Source organism: Hemitrygon akajei, chromosome 11, assembly GCF_048418815.1.
Source record: "Hemitrygon akajei chromosome 11, sHemAka1.3, whole genome shotgun sequence".
NCBI classification, from domain to species: Eukaryota; Metazoa; Chordata; class Chondrichthyes; order Myliobatiformes; family Dasyatidae; genus Hemitrygon; species Hemitrygon akajei.
The window spans coordinates 172,621,240-172,637,470 of record NC_133134.1 but is presented as its reverse complement, the minus strand read 5'-3'; positions in this window follow the sequence as shown (position 1 = coordinate 172,637,470).

Genomic DNA, 16,231 nt, shown 5'->3' with positions numbered 1-16,231 from the left:
TGAGCAATGTTTCCATACCGGAGAGTATAACTGTAACCAGCACACTGAGCAATGTTTCACTCTCTGAGATTATAACTGTAACCAGCACACTGAGCAATGTTTCCATACCGGAGAGTAAACTGTAGCCAGCACACTGAGCAATGTTTCACTCTCTGAGATTATAACTGTAACCAGCACACTGAGCAATCTTTCCATACAAGAGAGTATAACTGTAACCAGTACACTGAGCAATGTTTCCATACCGGAGAGTATAACTGTAACCAGTACACTGAGCAATGTTTCACTCTCAGAGAATATAACTGTAACCAGCACACTGAGCAATGTTTCCATACCGGAGAGTATAACTGTAACCAGCACACTGAGCAATGTTTCCATACCGGAGAGTATAACTGTAACCAGCACACTGAGCAATGTTTCACTCTCTGAGATTATAACTGTAACCAGCACACTGAGCAATGTTTCCATACCGGAGAGTATAACTGTAACCAGCACACTGAGCAATGTTTCCATACTGGTGAGTATAACTGTAACCAACACACTGAGCAATGTTTCCATACTGGAGAGTATAACTGTAACCAGCACACTGAGCAATGTTTCCATACTGGAGAGTATAACTGTAACCAGCACACTGAGCAATGTTTCCATACTGGAGAGTATAACGGTAACCAGCACACTGAGCAATGTTTCACTCTCTGAGATTATAACTGTAACCAGCACACTGAGCAATGCTTCGCTCCCTCAGAGTATAACTGTAACCAGCACACTGAGCAATGTTTCCATACCGGAGGGCATAACTGTAACCAGCACACTGAGCAATGTTTCCATACCGGAGAGTATAACTGTAACCAGCACACTGAGCAATGTTTCACTCTCTGAGATTATAACTGTAACCAGCACACTGAGCAATGTTTCCATACCGGAGAGTAAACTGTAGCCAGCACACTGAGCAATGTTTCACTCTCTGAGATTATAACTGTAACCAGCACACTGAGTAATGTTTCACTCTCTGAGATTATAACTGTAACCAGCACACTGAGCAATGTTTCACTCTCTGAGATTATAACTGTAACCAGCACACTGAGCAATGTTTCCATACCGGAGAGTATAACTGTAACCAGCACACTGAGCAATGTTTCCATACTGGAGAGTATAACTGTAACCAGCACACTGAGCAATGTTTCCATACCGGAGAGTATAACTGTAACCAGCACACTGAGCAATGTTTCACTCTCTGAGATTATAACTGTAACCAGCACACTGAGCAATGTTTCACTCTCTGAGAATATAACTGTAACCAGCACACTGAGCAATGTTTCCATACCGGAGAGTATAACTGTAACCAGCACACTGTGCAATGTTTCACTCTCTGAGATTATAACTGTAACCAGCACACTGAGCAATGTTTCACTCTCTGAGATTATAACTGTAACCAGCACACTGAGCAATGTTTCCATACCGGAGAGTATAACTGTAACCAGCACACTGAGCAATGCTTCGCTCCCTCAGAGTATAACTGTAACCAGCACACTGAGCAATGTTTCACTCTCTGAGATTATAACTGTAACTAGCACACTGAGCAATGTTGCCATACCGGAGAGTATAACTGTAACCAGCACACTGAGCAATGTTTCCATACCGGAGAGTATAACTGTAACCAGCACACTGAGCAATGTTTCACTCTCTGAGATTATAACTGTAACCAGCACACTGAGCAATGTTTCCATACCGGAGAGTAAACTGTAACCAGCACACTGAGCAATGTTTCACTCTCTGAGATTATAACTGTAACCAGCACACTGAGCAATGTTTCCATACCGGAGAGTATAACTGTAACCAGCACACTGAGCAATGCTTCGCTCCCTCAGAGTATAACTGTAACCAGCACACTGAGCAATGTTTCACTCTCTGAGATTATAACTGTAACCAGCACACTGTGCAATGTTTCCATACCGGAGAGTATAACTGTAACCAGCACACTGAGCAATGTTTCCATACCTGAGAGTATAACTGTAACCAGCACACTGAGCAATGTTTCACTCTCTGAGATTATAACTGTAACCAGCACACTGAGCAATGTTTCCATACCGGAGAGTATAAATGTAACCAGCACACTGAGCAATGTTTCACTCTCTGAGATCATAACTGTAACCAGCACACTGAGCAATCTTTCCATACCGGAGAGTATAACTGTAACCAGCACACTGAGCAATGTTTCACTCTCTGAGATTATAACTGTAACCAGCACACTGAGCAATGTTTCCATACCGGAGAGTATAACTGTAACCAGCACAGTGAGCAATGTTTCACTCTCTGAGATTATAACTGTAACCAGCACACTGAGCAATCTTTCCATACAAGAGAGTATAACTGTAACCAGTACACTGAGCAATGTTTCCATACCGGAGAGTATAACTGTAACCAGTACACTGAGCAATGTTTCACTCTCAGAGAATACAACTGTAACCAGCACACTGAGCAATGTTTCCATACCGGAGAGTATAACTGTAACCAGCACACTGAGCAATGTTTCCATACCGGAGAGTATAACTGTAACCAGCACACTGAGCAATGTTTCACTCTCTGAGATTATAACTGTAACCAGCACACTGAGCAATGTTTCCATACCGGAGAGTATAACTGTAACCAGCACACTGAGCAATGTTTCCATACTGGTGAGTATAACTGTAACCAACACACTGAGCAATGTTTCCATACTGGAGAGTATAACTGTAACCAGCACACTGAGCAATGTTTCCATACTGGAGAGTATAACTGTAACCAGCACACTGAGCAATGTTTCCATACTGGAGAGTATAACGGTAACCAGCACACTGAGCAATGTTTCACTCTCTGAGATTATAACTGTAACCAGCACACTGAGCAATGCTTCGCTCCCTCAGAGTATAACTGTAACCAGCACACTGAGCAATGTTTCCATACCGGAGGGCATAACTGTAACCAGCACACTGAGCAATGTTTCCATACCGGAGAGTATAACTGTAACCAGCACACTGAGCAATGTTTCACTCTCTGAGATTATAACTGTAACCAGCACACTGAGCAATGTTTCCATACCGGAGAGTAAACTGTAGCCAGCACACTGAGCAATGTTTCACTCTCTGAGATTATAACTGTAACCAGCACACTGAGTAATGTTTCACTCTCTGAGATTATAACTGTAACCAGCACACTGAGCAATGTTTCACTCTCTGAGATTATAACTGTAACCAGCACACTGAGCAATGTTTCCATACCGGAGAGTATAACTGTAACCAGCACACTGAGCAATGTTTCCATACTGGAGAGTATAACTGTAACCAGCACACTGAGCAATGTTTCCATACCGGAGAGTATAACTGTAACCAGCACACTGAGCAATGTTTCCATACCGGAGAGTATAACTGTAACCAGCACACTGAGCAATGTTTCCATACCGGAGAGTATAACTGTAACCAGCACACTGAGCAATGTTTCCATACCGGGGAGTATAACTGTAACCAGCACACTGAGCAATGCTTCGCTCCCTCAGAGGATAACTGTAACCAGCACACTGAGCAATGTTTCCATACCGGAGATTATAACTGTAACCAGCACACTGAGCAATGTTTCCATACCGGAGAGTATAACTGTAACCAGCACACTGAGCAATGTTTCCATACCGGAGAGTATAACTGTAACCAGCACACTGAGCAATGTTTCCATACCGGAGAGTATAACTGTAACCAGCACACTGAGCAATGCTTCGCTCCCTCAGAGTATAACTGTAACCAGCACACTGAGCAATGTTTCACTCTCTGAGATTATAACTGTAACCAGCACACTGAGCAATGTTTCCATACTGGAGAGTATAACTGTAACCAGCACACTGAGCAATGTTTCACTGTCTGAGATTATAACTGTAACCAGCACACTGAGCAATGTTTCCATACCGGAGAGTATAACTGTAACCAGCACACTGAGCAATGTTTCCATACCGGAGAGTAAACTGTAACCAGCACACTGAGCAATGTTTCACTCTCTGAGATTATAACTGTAGCCAGCACACTGAGCAATGTTTCCATACCAGAGAGTATAACTGTAACCAGCACACTGAACAATGTTTCCATACCGGAGTGTATAACTGTAACCAGCATACTGAGCAATGCTTCGCTCCCTCAGAGTATAACTGTAACCAGCACACTGAGCAATGTTTCACTCTCTGAGATTATAACTGTAACCAGCACACAGAGCAATCTTTCCATACCAGAGAGTAAAACTGTAACCAGCACACTGAGCAATGTTTCCATACCGGAGAGTATAACTATAACCAGCACACTGAGCAATGTTTCCATACCGGAGAGTATAACTGTAACCAGCACACTGAGCAATGCTTCGCTCCCTCAGAGTATAACTGTAACCAGCACACTCAGCAATGTTTCCATACCGGAGAGTATAACTGTAACCAGCACACTGAGCAATGTTTCACTCTCTGAGATTATAACTGTAACCAGCACACTGAGCAAAGTTTCACTCTCTGAGATTATAACTGTAACCAGCACACTGAGCAATCTTTCCATACCAGAGAGTATAACTGTAACCAGCACACTGAGCAATGTTGCCATACCGGAGAGTATAATTGTAACCAGCACACTGAGCAATGTTTCCATACCGGAGAGTATAACTGTAACCAGCACACTGAGCAATGTTTCCATACTGGAGAGTATAACTGTAACCAGCACACTGAGCAATGTTTCCATACTGGAGAGTATAACTGTAACCAGCACACTGAGCAATGTTTCCATACTGGAGAGTATAACTGTAACCAGCACACTGAGCAATGTTTCCATACTGGAGAGTATAACTGTAACCAGCACACTGAGCAATGTTTCACTCTCTGAGATTATAACTGTAACCAGCACACTGAGCAATGCTTCGCTCCCTCAGAGTATAACTGTAACCAGCACACTGAGCAATGTTTCACTCTCTGAGATTATAACTGTAACCAGCACACTGAGCAATGTTTCCATACCGGAGAGTATAACTGTAACCAGCACACTGAGCAATGTTTCACTCTCTGAGATTATAACTGTAACCAGCACACTGAGCAATCTTTCCATACCAGAGAGTATAACTGTAACCAGCACACTGAGCAATGTTTCCATACCGGAGAGTATAACTGTAACCAGCACACTGAGCAATGTTTCCATACCGGAGAGTATAACTGTAACCAGCACACTGAGCAATGTTTCCATACCGGAGAGTATAACTGTAAGCAGTACACTGAGCAATGTTTCACTCTCTGAGATTATAACTGTAACCAGCACACTGAGCAATGTTTCACTCTCTGAGAATATAACTGTAACCAGCACACTGAGCAATGTTTCCATACCGGAGAGTATAACTGTAACCAGCACACTGAGCAATGTTTCACTCTCTGAGATTATAACTGTAACCAGCACACTGAGCAATGTTTCCATACCGGAGAGTATAACTGTAACCAGCACACTGAGCAATGTTTCCATACCGGAGAGTAAACTGTAACCAGCACACTGAGCAATGTTTCACTCTCTGAGATTATAACTGTAACCAGCACACTGAGTAATGTTTCACTCTCTGAGATTATAACTGTAACCAGCACACTGAGCAATGTTTCACTCTCTGAGATTATAACTGTAACCAGCACACTGAGCAATGTTTCCATACCGGAGAGTATAACTGTAACCAGCACACTGAGCAATGTTTCCATACTGGAGAGTATAACTGTAACCAGCACACTGAGCAATGTTTCCATACCGGAGAGTATAACTGTAACCAGCACACTGAGCAATGTTTCCATACCGGAGAGTATAACTGTAACCAGCACACTGAGCAATGTTTCCATACCGGAGAGTATAACTGTAACCAGCACACTGAGCAATGTTTCCATACCGGGGAGTATAACTGTAACCAGCACACTGAGCAATGTTTCCATATCGGAGAGTATAACTGTAACCAGCACACTGAGCAATGCTTCGCTCCCTCAGAGTATAACTGTAACCAGCACACTGAGCAATGTTTCCATACCGGAGAGTATAACTGTAACCAGCACACTGAGCAATGTTTCCATACCGGAGAGTATAACTGTAACCAGCACACTGAGCAATGTTTCCATACTGGAGAGTATAACTGTAACCAGCACACTGAGCAATGTTTCACTCTCTGAGATTATAACTGTAACCAGCACACTGAGCAATGCTTCGCTCCCTCAGAGTATAACTGTAACCAGCACACTGAGCAATGTTTCACTCTCTGAGATTATAACTGTAACCAGCACACTGAGCAATGTTTCCATACCGGAGAGTATAGCTGTAACCAGCACACTGAGCAATGTTTCACTCTCTGAGATTATAACTGTAACCAGCACACTGAGCAATCTTTCCATACCAGAGAGTATAACTGTAACCAGCACACTGAGCAATGTTTCCATACCGGAGAGTATAACTGTAACCAGCACACTGAGCAATGTTTCCATACCGGAGAGTATAACTGTAACCAGCACACTGAGCAATGTTTCCATACCGGAGAGTATAACTGTAAGCAGTACACTGAGCAATGTTTCACTCTCTGAGATTATAACTGTAACCAGCACACTGAGCAATGTTTCACTCTCTGAGAATATAACTGTAACCAGCACACTGAGCAATGTTTCCATACCGGAGAGTATAACTGTAACCAGCACACTGAGCAATGTTTCACTCTCTGAGATTATAACTGTAACCAGCACACTGAGCAATGTTTCCATACCGGAGAGTATAACTGTAACCAGCACACTGAGCAATGTTTCCATACCGGAGAGTAAACTGTAACCAGCACACTGAGCAATGTTTCACTCTCTGAGATTATAACTGTAACCAGCACACTGAGTAATGTTTCACTCTCTGAGATTATAACTGTAACCAGCACACTGAGCAATGTTTCACTCTCTGAGATTATAACTGTAACCAGCACACTGAGCAATGTTTCACTCTCTGAGATTATAACTGTAACTAGCACACTGAGCAATGTTGCCATACCGGAGAGTATAACTGTAACCAGCACACTGAGCAATGTTTCCATACCGGAGAGTATAACTGTAACCAGCACACTGAGCAATGTTTCCATACCGGAGAGTATAACTGTAACCAGCACACTGAGCAATGTTTCCATACCGGAGAGTATAACTGTAACCAGCACACTGAGCAATGTTTCCATACCGGGGAGTATAACTGTAACCAGCACACTGAGCAATGTTTCCATATCGGAGAGTATAACTGTAACCAGCACACTGAGCAATGCTTCGCTCCCTCAGAGTATAACTGTAACCAGCACACTGAGCAATGTTTCCATACCGGAGAGTATAACTGTAACCAGCACACTGAGCAATGTTTCCATACCGGGGAGTATAACTGTAACCAGCACACTGAGCAATGTTTCCATACCGGAGAGTATAACTGTAACCAGCACACTGAGCAATGTTTCCATACCGGAGAGTATAACTGTAACCAGCACACTGAGCAATGCTTCGCTCCCTCAGAGTATAACTGTAACCAGCACACTGAGCAATGTTTCACTCTCTGAGATTATAACTGTAACCAGCACACTGAGCAATGTTTCCATACTGGAGAGTATAACTGTAACCAGCACACTGAGCAATGTTTCACTGTCTGAGATTATAACTGTAACCAGCACACTGAGCAATGTTTCCATACCGGAGAGTATAACTGTAACCAGCACACTGAGCAATGTTTCCATACCGGAGAGTAAACTGTAACCAGCACACTGAGCAATGTTTCACTCTCTGAGATTATAACTGTAGCCAGCACACTGAGCAATGTTTCCATACCAGAGAGTATAACTGTAACCAGCACACTGAACAATGTTTCCATACCGGAGAGTATAACTGTAACCAGCATACTGAGCAATGCTTCGCTCCCTCAGAGTATAACTGTAACCAGCACACTGAGCAATGTTTCACTCTCTGAGATTATAACTGTAACCAGCACACTGAGCAATCTTTCCATACCAGAGAGTAAAACTGTAACCAGCACACTGAGCAATGTTTCCATACCGGAGAGTATAACTATAACCAGCACACTGAGCAATGTTTCCATACCGGAGAGTATAACTGTAACCAGCACACTGAGCAATGCTTCGCTCCCTCAGAGTATAACTGTAACCAGCACACTCAGCAATGTTTCCATACCGGAGAGTATAACTGTAACCAGCACACTGAGCAATGTTTCACTCTCTGAGATTATAACTGTAACCAGCACACTGAGCAAAGTTTCACTCTCTGAGATTATAACTGTAACCAGCACACTGAGCAATCTTTCCATACCAGAGAGTATAACTGTAACCAGCACACTGAGCAATGTTGCCATACCGGAGAGTATAATTGTAACCAGCACACTGAGCAATGTTTCCATACCGGAGAGTATAACTGTAACCAGCACACTGAGCAATGTTTCCATACTGGAGAGTATAACTGTAACCAGCACACTGAGCAATGTTTCCATACTGGAGAGTATAACTGTAACCAGCACACTGAGCAATGTTTCCATACTGGAGAGTATAACTGTAACCAGCACACTGAGCAATGTTTCCATACTGGAGAGTATAACTGTAACCAGCACACTGAGCAATGTTTCACTCTCTGAGATTATAACTGTAACCAGCACACTGAGCAATGCTTCGCTCCCTCAGAGTATAACTGTAACCAGCACACTGAGCAATTTTTCACTCTCTGAGATTATAACTGTAACCAGCACACTGAGCAATGTTTCCATACCGGAGAGTATAACTGTAACCAGCACACTGAGCAATGTTTCCATACCGGAGAGTATAACTGTAACCAGCACACTGAGCAATGTTTCACTCTCTGAGATTATAACTGTAACCAGCACACTGAGCAATCTTTCCATACCAGAGAGTATAACTGTAACCAGCACACTGAGCAATGTTTCCATACCGGAGAGTATAACTGTAACCAGCACACTGAGCAATGTTTCCATACCGGAGAGTATAACTGTAACCAGCACACTGAGCAATGTTTCCATACCGGAGAGTATAACTGTAAGCAGTACACTGAGCAATGTTTCACTCTCTGAGATTATAACTGTAACCAGCACACTGAGCAATGTTTCATCTCTGAGAATATAACTGTAACCAGCACACTGAGCAATGTTTCCATACCGGAGAGTATAACTGTAACCAGCACACTGAGCAATGTTTCACTCTCTGAGATTATAACTGTAACCAGCACACTGAGCAATGTTTCCATACCGGAGAGTATAACTGTAACCAGCACACTGAGCAATGTTTCACTCTCTGAGATTATAACTGTAACCAGCACACTGAGCAATGTTTCCATACCGGAGAGTATAACTGTAACCAGTACACTGAGCAATGTTTCCATCCCAGAGAGTATAACTGTAACCAGCACACTGAGCAATGTTTCCATACCGGAGAGTATAACTGTAACCAGCACACTGAGCAATGCTTCGCTCCCTCAGAGTATAACTGTAACCAGCACACTGAGCAATGTTTCCATACCGGAGAGTATAACTGTAACCAGCACACTGAGCAATGTTTCCATACCGGAGAGTATAACTGTAACCAGCACACTGAGCAATGCTTCGCTCCCTCAGAGTATAACTGTAACAAGCACACTGAGCAATGTTTCAATACCGGAGAGTATAACTGTAACCAGCACACTGAGCAATGCTTCGCTCCCTCACAGTATAACTGTAACCAGCACACTGAGCAATGTTTCCATACTGGAGAGTATAACTGTAACCAGCACACTGAGCAATGTTTCACTCTCTGAGATTATAACTGTAACCAGCACACTGAGCAATGTTTCCATACCGGAGAGTGTAACTGTAACCAGCACACTGAGCAATGTTTCACTCTCTGAGATTATAACTGTAACCAGCACACTGAGCAATGTTTCACTCTCTGAGATTATAACTGTAACCAGCACACTGAGCAATGTTTCCATACTGGAGAGTATAACTGTAACCAGCACACTGAGCAATGCTTCGCTCCCTCAGAGTATAACTGTAACCAGCACACTCAGCAATGTTTCCATACCGGAGAGTATAACTGTAACCAGCACACTGAGCAATGTTTCACTCTCTGAGATTATAACTGTAACCAGCACACTGAGCAAAGTTTCACTCTCTGAGATTATAACTGTAACCAGCACACTGAGCAATCTTTCCATACCAGAGAGTATAACTGTAACCAGCACACTGAGCAATGTTGCCATACCGGAGAGTATAATTGTAACCAGCACACTGAGCAATGTTTCCATACCGGAGAGTATAACTGTAACCAGCACACTGAGCAATGTTTCCATACTGGAGAGTATAACTGTAACCAGCACACTGAGCAATGTTTCCATACTGGAGAGTATAACTGTAACCAGCACACTGAGCAAAGTTTCCATACTGGAGAGTATAACTGTAACCAGCACACTGAGCAATGTTTCCATACTGGAGAGTATAACTGTAACCAGCACACTGAGCAATGTTTCACTCTCTGAGATTATAACTGTAACCAGCACACTGAGCAATGCTTCGCTCCCTCAGAGTATAACTGTAACCAGCACACTGAGCAATGTTTCACTCTCTGAGATTATAACTGTAACCAGCACACTGAGCAATGTTTCCATACCGGAGAGTATAACTGTAACCAGCACACTCAGCAATGTTTCCTTACCGGAGAGTATAACTGTAACCAGCACACTGAGCAATGTTTCACTCTCTGAGATTATAACTGTAACCAGCACACTGAGCAAAGTTTCACTCTCTGAGATTATAACTGTAACCAGCACACTGAGCAATCTTTCCATACCAGAGAGTATAACTGTAACCAGCACACTGAGCAATGTTGCCATACCGGAGAGTATAATTGTAACCAGCACACTGAGCAATGTTTCCATACCGGAGAGTATAACTGTAACCAGCACACTGAGCAATGTTTCCATACTGGAGAGTATAACTGTAACCAGCACACTGAGCAATGTTTCCATACTGGAGAGTATAACTGTAACCAGCACACTGAGCAATGTTTCCATACTGGAGAGTATAACTGTAACCAGCACACTGAGCAATGTTTCCATACTGGAGAGTATAACTGTAACCAGCACACTGAGCAATGTTTCACTCTCTGAGATTATAACTGTAACCAGCACACTGAGCAATGCTTCGCTCCCTCAGAGTATAACTGTAACCAGCACACTGAGCAATGTTTCACTCTCTGAGATTATAACTGTAACCAGCACACTGAGCAATGTTTCCATACCGGAGAGTATAACTGTAACCAGCACACTGAGCAATGTTTCCATACCGGAGAGTATAACTGTAACCAGCACACTGAGCAATGTTTCACTCTCTGAGATTATAACTGTAACCAGCACACTGAGCAATGTTTCCATACCGGAGAGTATAACTGTAACCAGCACACTGAGCAATGTTTCCATACCGGAGAGTATAACTGTAACCAGCACACTGAGCAATGTTTCCATACCGGAGAGTATAACTGTAACCAGCACACTGAGCAATGTTTCCATACCGGAGAGTATAACTGTAAGCAGTACACTGAGCAATGTTTCACTCTCTGAGATTATAACTGTAACCAGCACACTGAGCAATGTTTCACTCTCTGAGAATATAACTGTAACCAGCACACTGAGCAATGTTTCCATACCGGAGAGTATAACTGTAACCAGCACACTGAGCAATGTTTCACTCTCTGAGATTATAACTGTAACCAGCACACTGAGCAATGTTTCCATACCGGAGAGTATAACTGTAACCAGCACACTGAGCAATGTTTCACTCTCTGAGATTATAACTGTAACCAGCACACTGAGCAATGTTTCCATACCGGAGAGTATAACTGTAACCAGTACACTGAGCAATGTTTCCATCCCAGAGAGTATAACTGTAACCAGCACACTGAGCAATGTTTCCATACCGGAGAGTATAACTGTAACCAGCACACTGAGCAATGCTTCGCTCCCTCAGAGTATAACTGTAACCAGCACACTGAGCAATGTTTCCATACCGGAGAGTATAACTGTAACCAGCACACTGAGCAATGTTTCCATACCGGAGAGTATAACTGTAACCAGCACACTGAGCAATGCTTCGCTCCCTCAGAGTATAACTGTAACAAGCACACTGAGCAATGTTTCAATACCGGAGAGTATAACTGTAACCAGCACACTGAGCAATGCTTCGCTCCCTCACAGTATAACTGTAACCAGCACACTGAGCAATGTTTCCATACTGGAGAGTATAACTGTAACCAGCACACTGAGCAATGTTTCACTCTCTGAGATTATAACTGTAACCAGCACACTGAGCAATGTTTCCATACCGGAGAGTGTAACTGTAACCAGCACACTGAGCAATGTTTCACTCTCTGAGATTATAACTGTAACCAGCACACTGAGCAATGTTTCACTCTCTGAGATTATAACTGTAACCAGCACACTGAGCAATGTTTCCATACTGGAGAGTATAACTGTAACCAGCACACTGAGCAATGCTTCGCTCCCTCAGAGTATAACTGTAACCAGCACACTCAGCAATGTTTCCATACCGGAGAGTATAACTGTAACCAGCACACTGAGCAATGTTTCACTCTCTGAGATTATAACTGTAACCAGCACACTGAGCAAAGTTTCACTCTCTGAGATTGTAACTGTAACCAGCACACTGAGCAATCTTTCCATACCAGAGAGTATAACTGTAACCAGCACACTGAGCAATGTTGCCATACCGGAGAGTATAATTGTAACCAGCACACTGAGCAATGTTTCCATACCGGAGAGTATAACTGTAACCAGCACACTGAGCAATGTTTCCATACTGGAGAGTATAACTGTAACCAGCACACTGAGCAATGTTTCCATACTGGAGAGTATAACTGTAACCAGCACACTGAGCAAAGTTTCCATACTGGAGAGTATAACTGTAACCAGCACACTGAGCAATGTTTCCATACGGGAGAGTATAACTGTAACCAGCACACTGAGCAATGTTTCACTCTCTGAGATTATAACTGTAACCAGCACACTGAGCAATGTTTCACTCTCTGAGATTATAACTGTAACCAGCACACTGAGCAATGTTTCCATACCGGAGAGTATAACTGTAACCAGCACACTGAGCAATGTTTCCATACCGGAGAGTATAACTGTAACCAGCACACTGAGCAATGTTTCACTCTCTGAGATTATAACTGTAACCAGCACACTGAGCAATCTTTCCATACCAGAGAGTATAACTGTAACCAGCACACTGAGCAATGTTTCCATACCGGAGAGTATAACTGTAACCAGCACACTGAGCAATGTTTCCATACCGGAGAGTATAACTGTAACCAGCACACTGAGCAATGTTTCCATACCGGAGAGTATAACTGTAAGCAGTACACTGAGCAATGTTTCACTCTCTGAGATTATAACTGTAACCAGCACACTGAGCAATGTTTCCATACCGGAGAGTATAACTGTAACCAGCACACTGAGCAATGTTTCCATTCCGGAGAGTAAACTGTAACCAGCACACTGAGCAATGTTTCACTCTCTGAGATTATAACTGTAACCAGCACACTGAGTAATGTTTCACTCTCTGAGATTATAACTGTAACCAGCACACTGAGCAATGTTTCACTCTCTGAGATTATAACTGTAACCAGCACACTGAGCAATGTTTCCATACCGGAGAGTATAACTGTAACCAGCACACTGAGCAATGTTTCCATACTGGAGAGTATAACTGTAACCAGCACACTGAGCAATGTTTCCATACCGGAGAGTATAACTGTAACCAGCACACTGAGCAATGTTTCCATACCGGAGAGTATAACTGTAACCAGCACACTGAGCAATGTTTCCATACCGGAGAGTATAACTGTAACCAGCACACTGAGCAATGTTTCCATACCGGGGAGTATAACTGTAACCAGCACACTGAGCAATGTTTCCATATCGGAGAGTATAACTGTAACCAGCACACTGAGCAATGATTCGCTCCCTCAGAGTATAACTGTAACCAGCACACTGAGCAATGTTTCCATACCGGAGAGTATAACTGTAACCAGCACACTGAGCAATGTTTCCATACCGGAGAGTATAACTGTAACCAGCACACTGAGCAATGTTTCCATACCGGAGAGTATAACTGTAACCAGCACACTGAGCAATGTTTCCATACCGGAGAGTATAACTGTAACCAGCACACTGAGCAATGTTTCACTCTCTGAGATTATAACTGTAACCAGCACACTGAGCAATGTTTCCATACTGGAGAGTATAACTGTAACCAGCACACTGAGCAATGTTTCACTGTCTGAGATTATAACTGTAACCAGCACACTGAGCAATGTTTCCATACCGGAGAGTATAACTGTAACCAGCACACTGAGCAATGTTTCCATACCGGAGAGTAAACTGTAACCAGCACACTGAGCAATGTTTCACTCTCTGAGATTATAACTGTAGCCAGCACACTGAGCAATGTTTCCATACCAGAGAGTATAACTGTAACCAGCACACTGAACAATGTTTCCATACCGGAGAGTATAACTGTAACCAGCATACTGAGCAATGCTTCGCTCCCTCAGAGTATAACTGTAACCAGCACACTGAGCAATGTTTCACTCTCTGAGATTATAACTGTAACCAGCACACTGAGCAATCTTTCCATACCAGAGAGTAAAACTGTAACCAGCACACTGAGCAATGTTTCCATACCGGAGAGTATAACTATAACCAGCACACTGAGCAATGTTTCCATACCGGAGAGTATAACTGTAACCAGCTCACTGAGCAATGCTTCGCTCCCTCAGAGTATAACTGTAACCAGCACACACAGCAATGTTTCCATACCGGAGAGTATAACTGTAACCAGCACACTGAGCAATGTTTCACTCTCTGAGATTATAACTGTAACCAGCACACTGAGCAAAGTTTCACTCTCTGAGATTATAACTGTAACCAGTACACTGAGCAATCTTTCCATACCAGAGAGTATAACTGTAACCAGCACACTGAGCAATGTTGCCATACCGGAGAGTATAATTGTAACCAGCACACTGAGCAATGTTTCCATACTGGAGAGTATAACTGTAACCAGCACACTGAGCAATGTTTCCATACTGGAGAGTATAACTGTAACCAGCACACTGAGCAATGTTTCCATACTGGAGAGTATAACTGTAACCAGCACACTGAGCAATGTTTCACTCTCTGAGATTATAACTGTAACCAGCACACTGAGCAATGTTTCCATACCGGAGAGTATAACTGTAACCAGCACACTGAGCAATGTTTCCATACCGGAGAGTATAACTGTTACCAGCACACTGAGCAATGTTTCACTCTCTGAGATTATAACTGTAACCAGCACACTGAGCAATCTTTCCATACCAGAGAGTATAACTGTAACCAGCACACTGAGCAATGTTTCCATACCGGAGAGTATAACTGTAACCAGCACACTGAGCAATGTTTCCATACCGGAGAGTATAACTGTAACCAGCACACTGAGCAATGTTTCCATACCGGAGAGTATAACTGTAAGCAGTACACTGAGCAATGTTTCACTCTCTGAGATTATAACTGTAACCAGCACACTGAGCAATGTTTCACTCTCTGAGAATATAACTGTAACCAGCACACTGAGCAATGTTTCCATACCGGAGAGTATAACTGTAACCAGCACACTGAGCAATGTTTCACTCTCTGAGATTATAACTGTAACCAGCACACTGAGCAATGTTTCCATACCGGAGAGTATAACTGTAACCAGCACACTGAGCAATGTTTCACTCTCTGAGATTATAACTGTAACCAGCACACTGAGCAATGTTTCCATACCGGAGAGTATAACTGTAACCAGTACACTGAGCAATGTTTCCATCCCAGAGAGTATAACTGTAACCAGCACACTGAGCAATGTTTCCATACCGGAGAGTATAACTGTAACCAGCACACTGAGCAATGCTTCGCTCCCTCAGAGTATAACTGTAACCAGCACACTGAGCAATGTTTCCATACCGGAGAGTATAACTGTAACCAGCACACTGAGCAATGCTTCGCTCCCTCAGAGTATAACTGTAACAAGCACACTGAGCAATGTTTCAATACCGGAGAGTATAACTGTAACCAGCACACTGAGCAATGCTTCGCTCCCTCACAGTATAACTGTAACCAGCA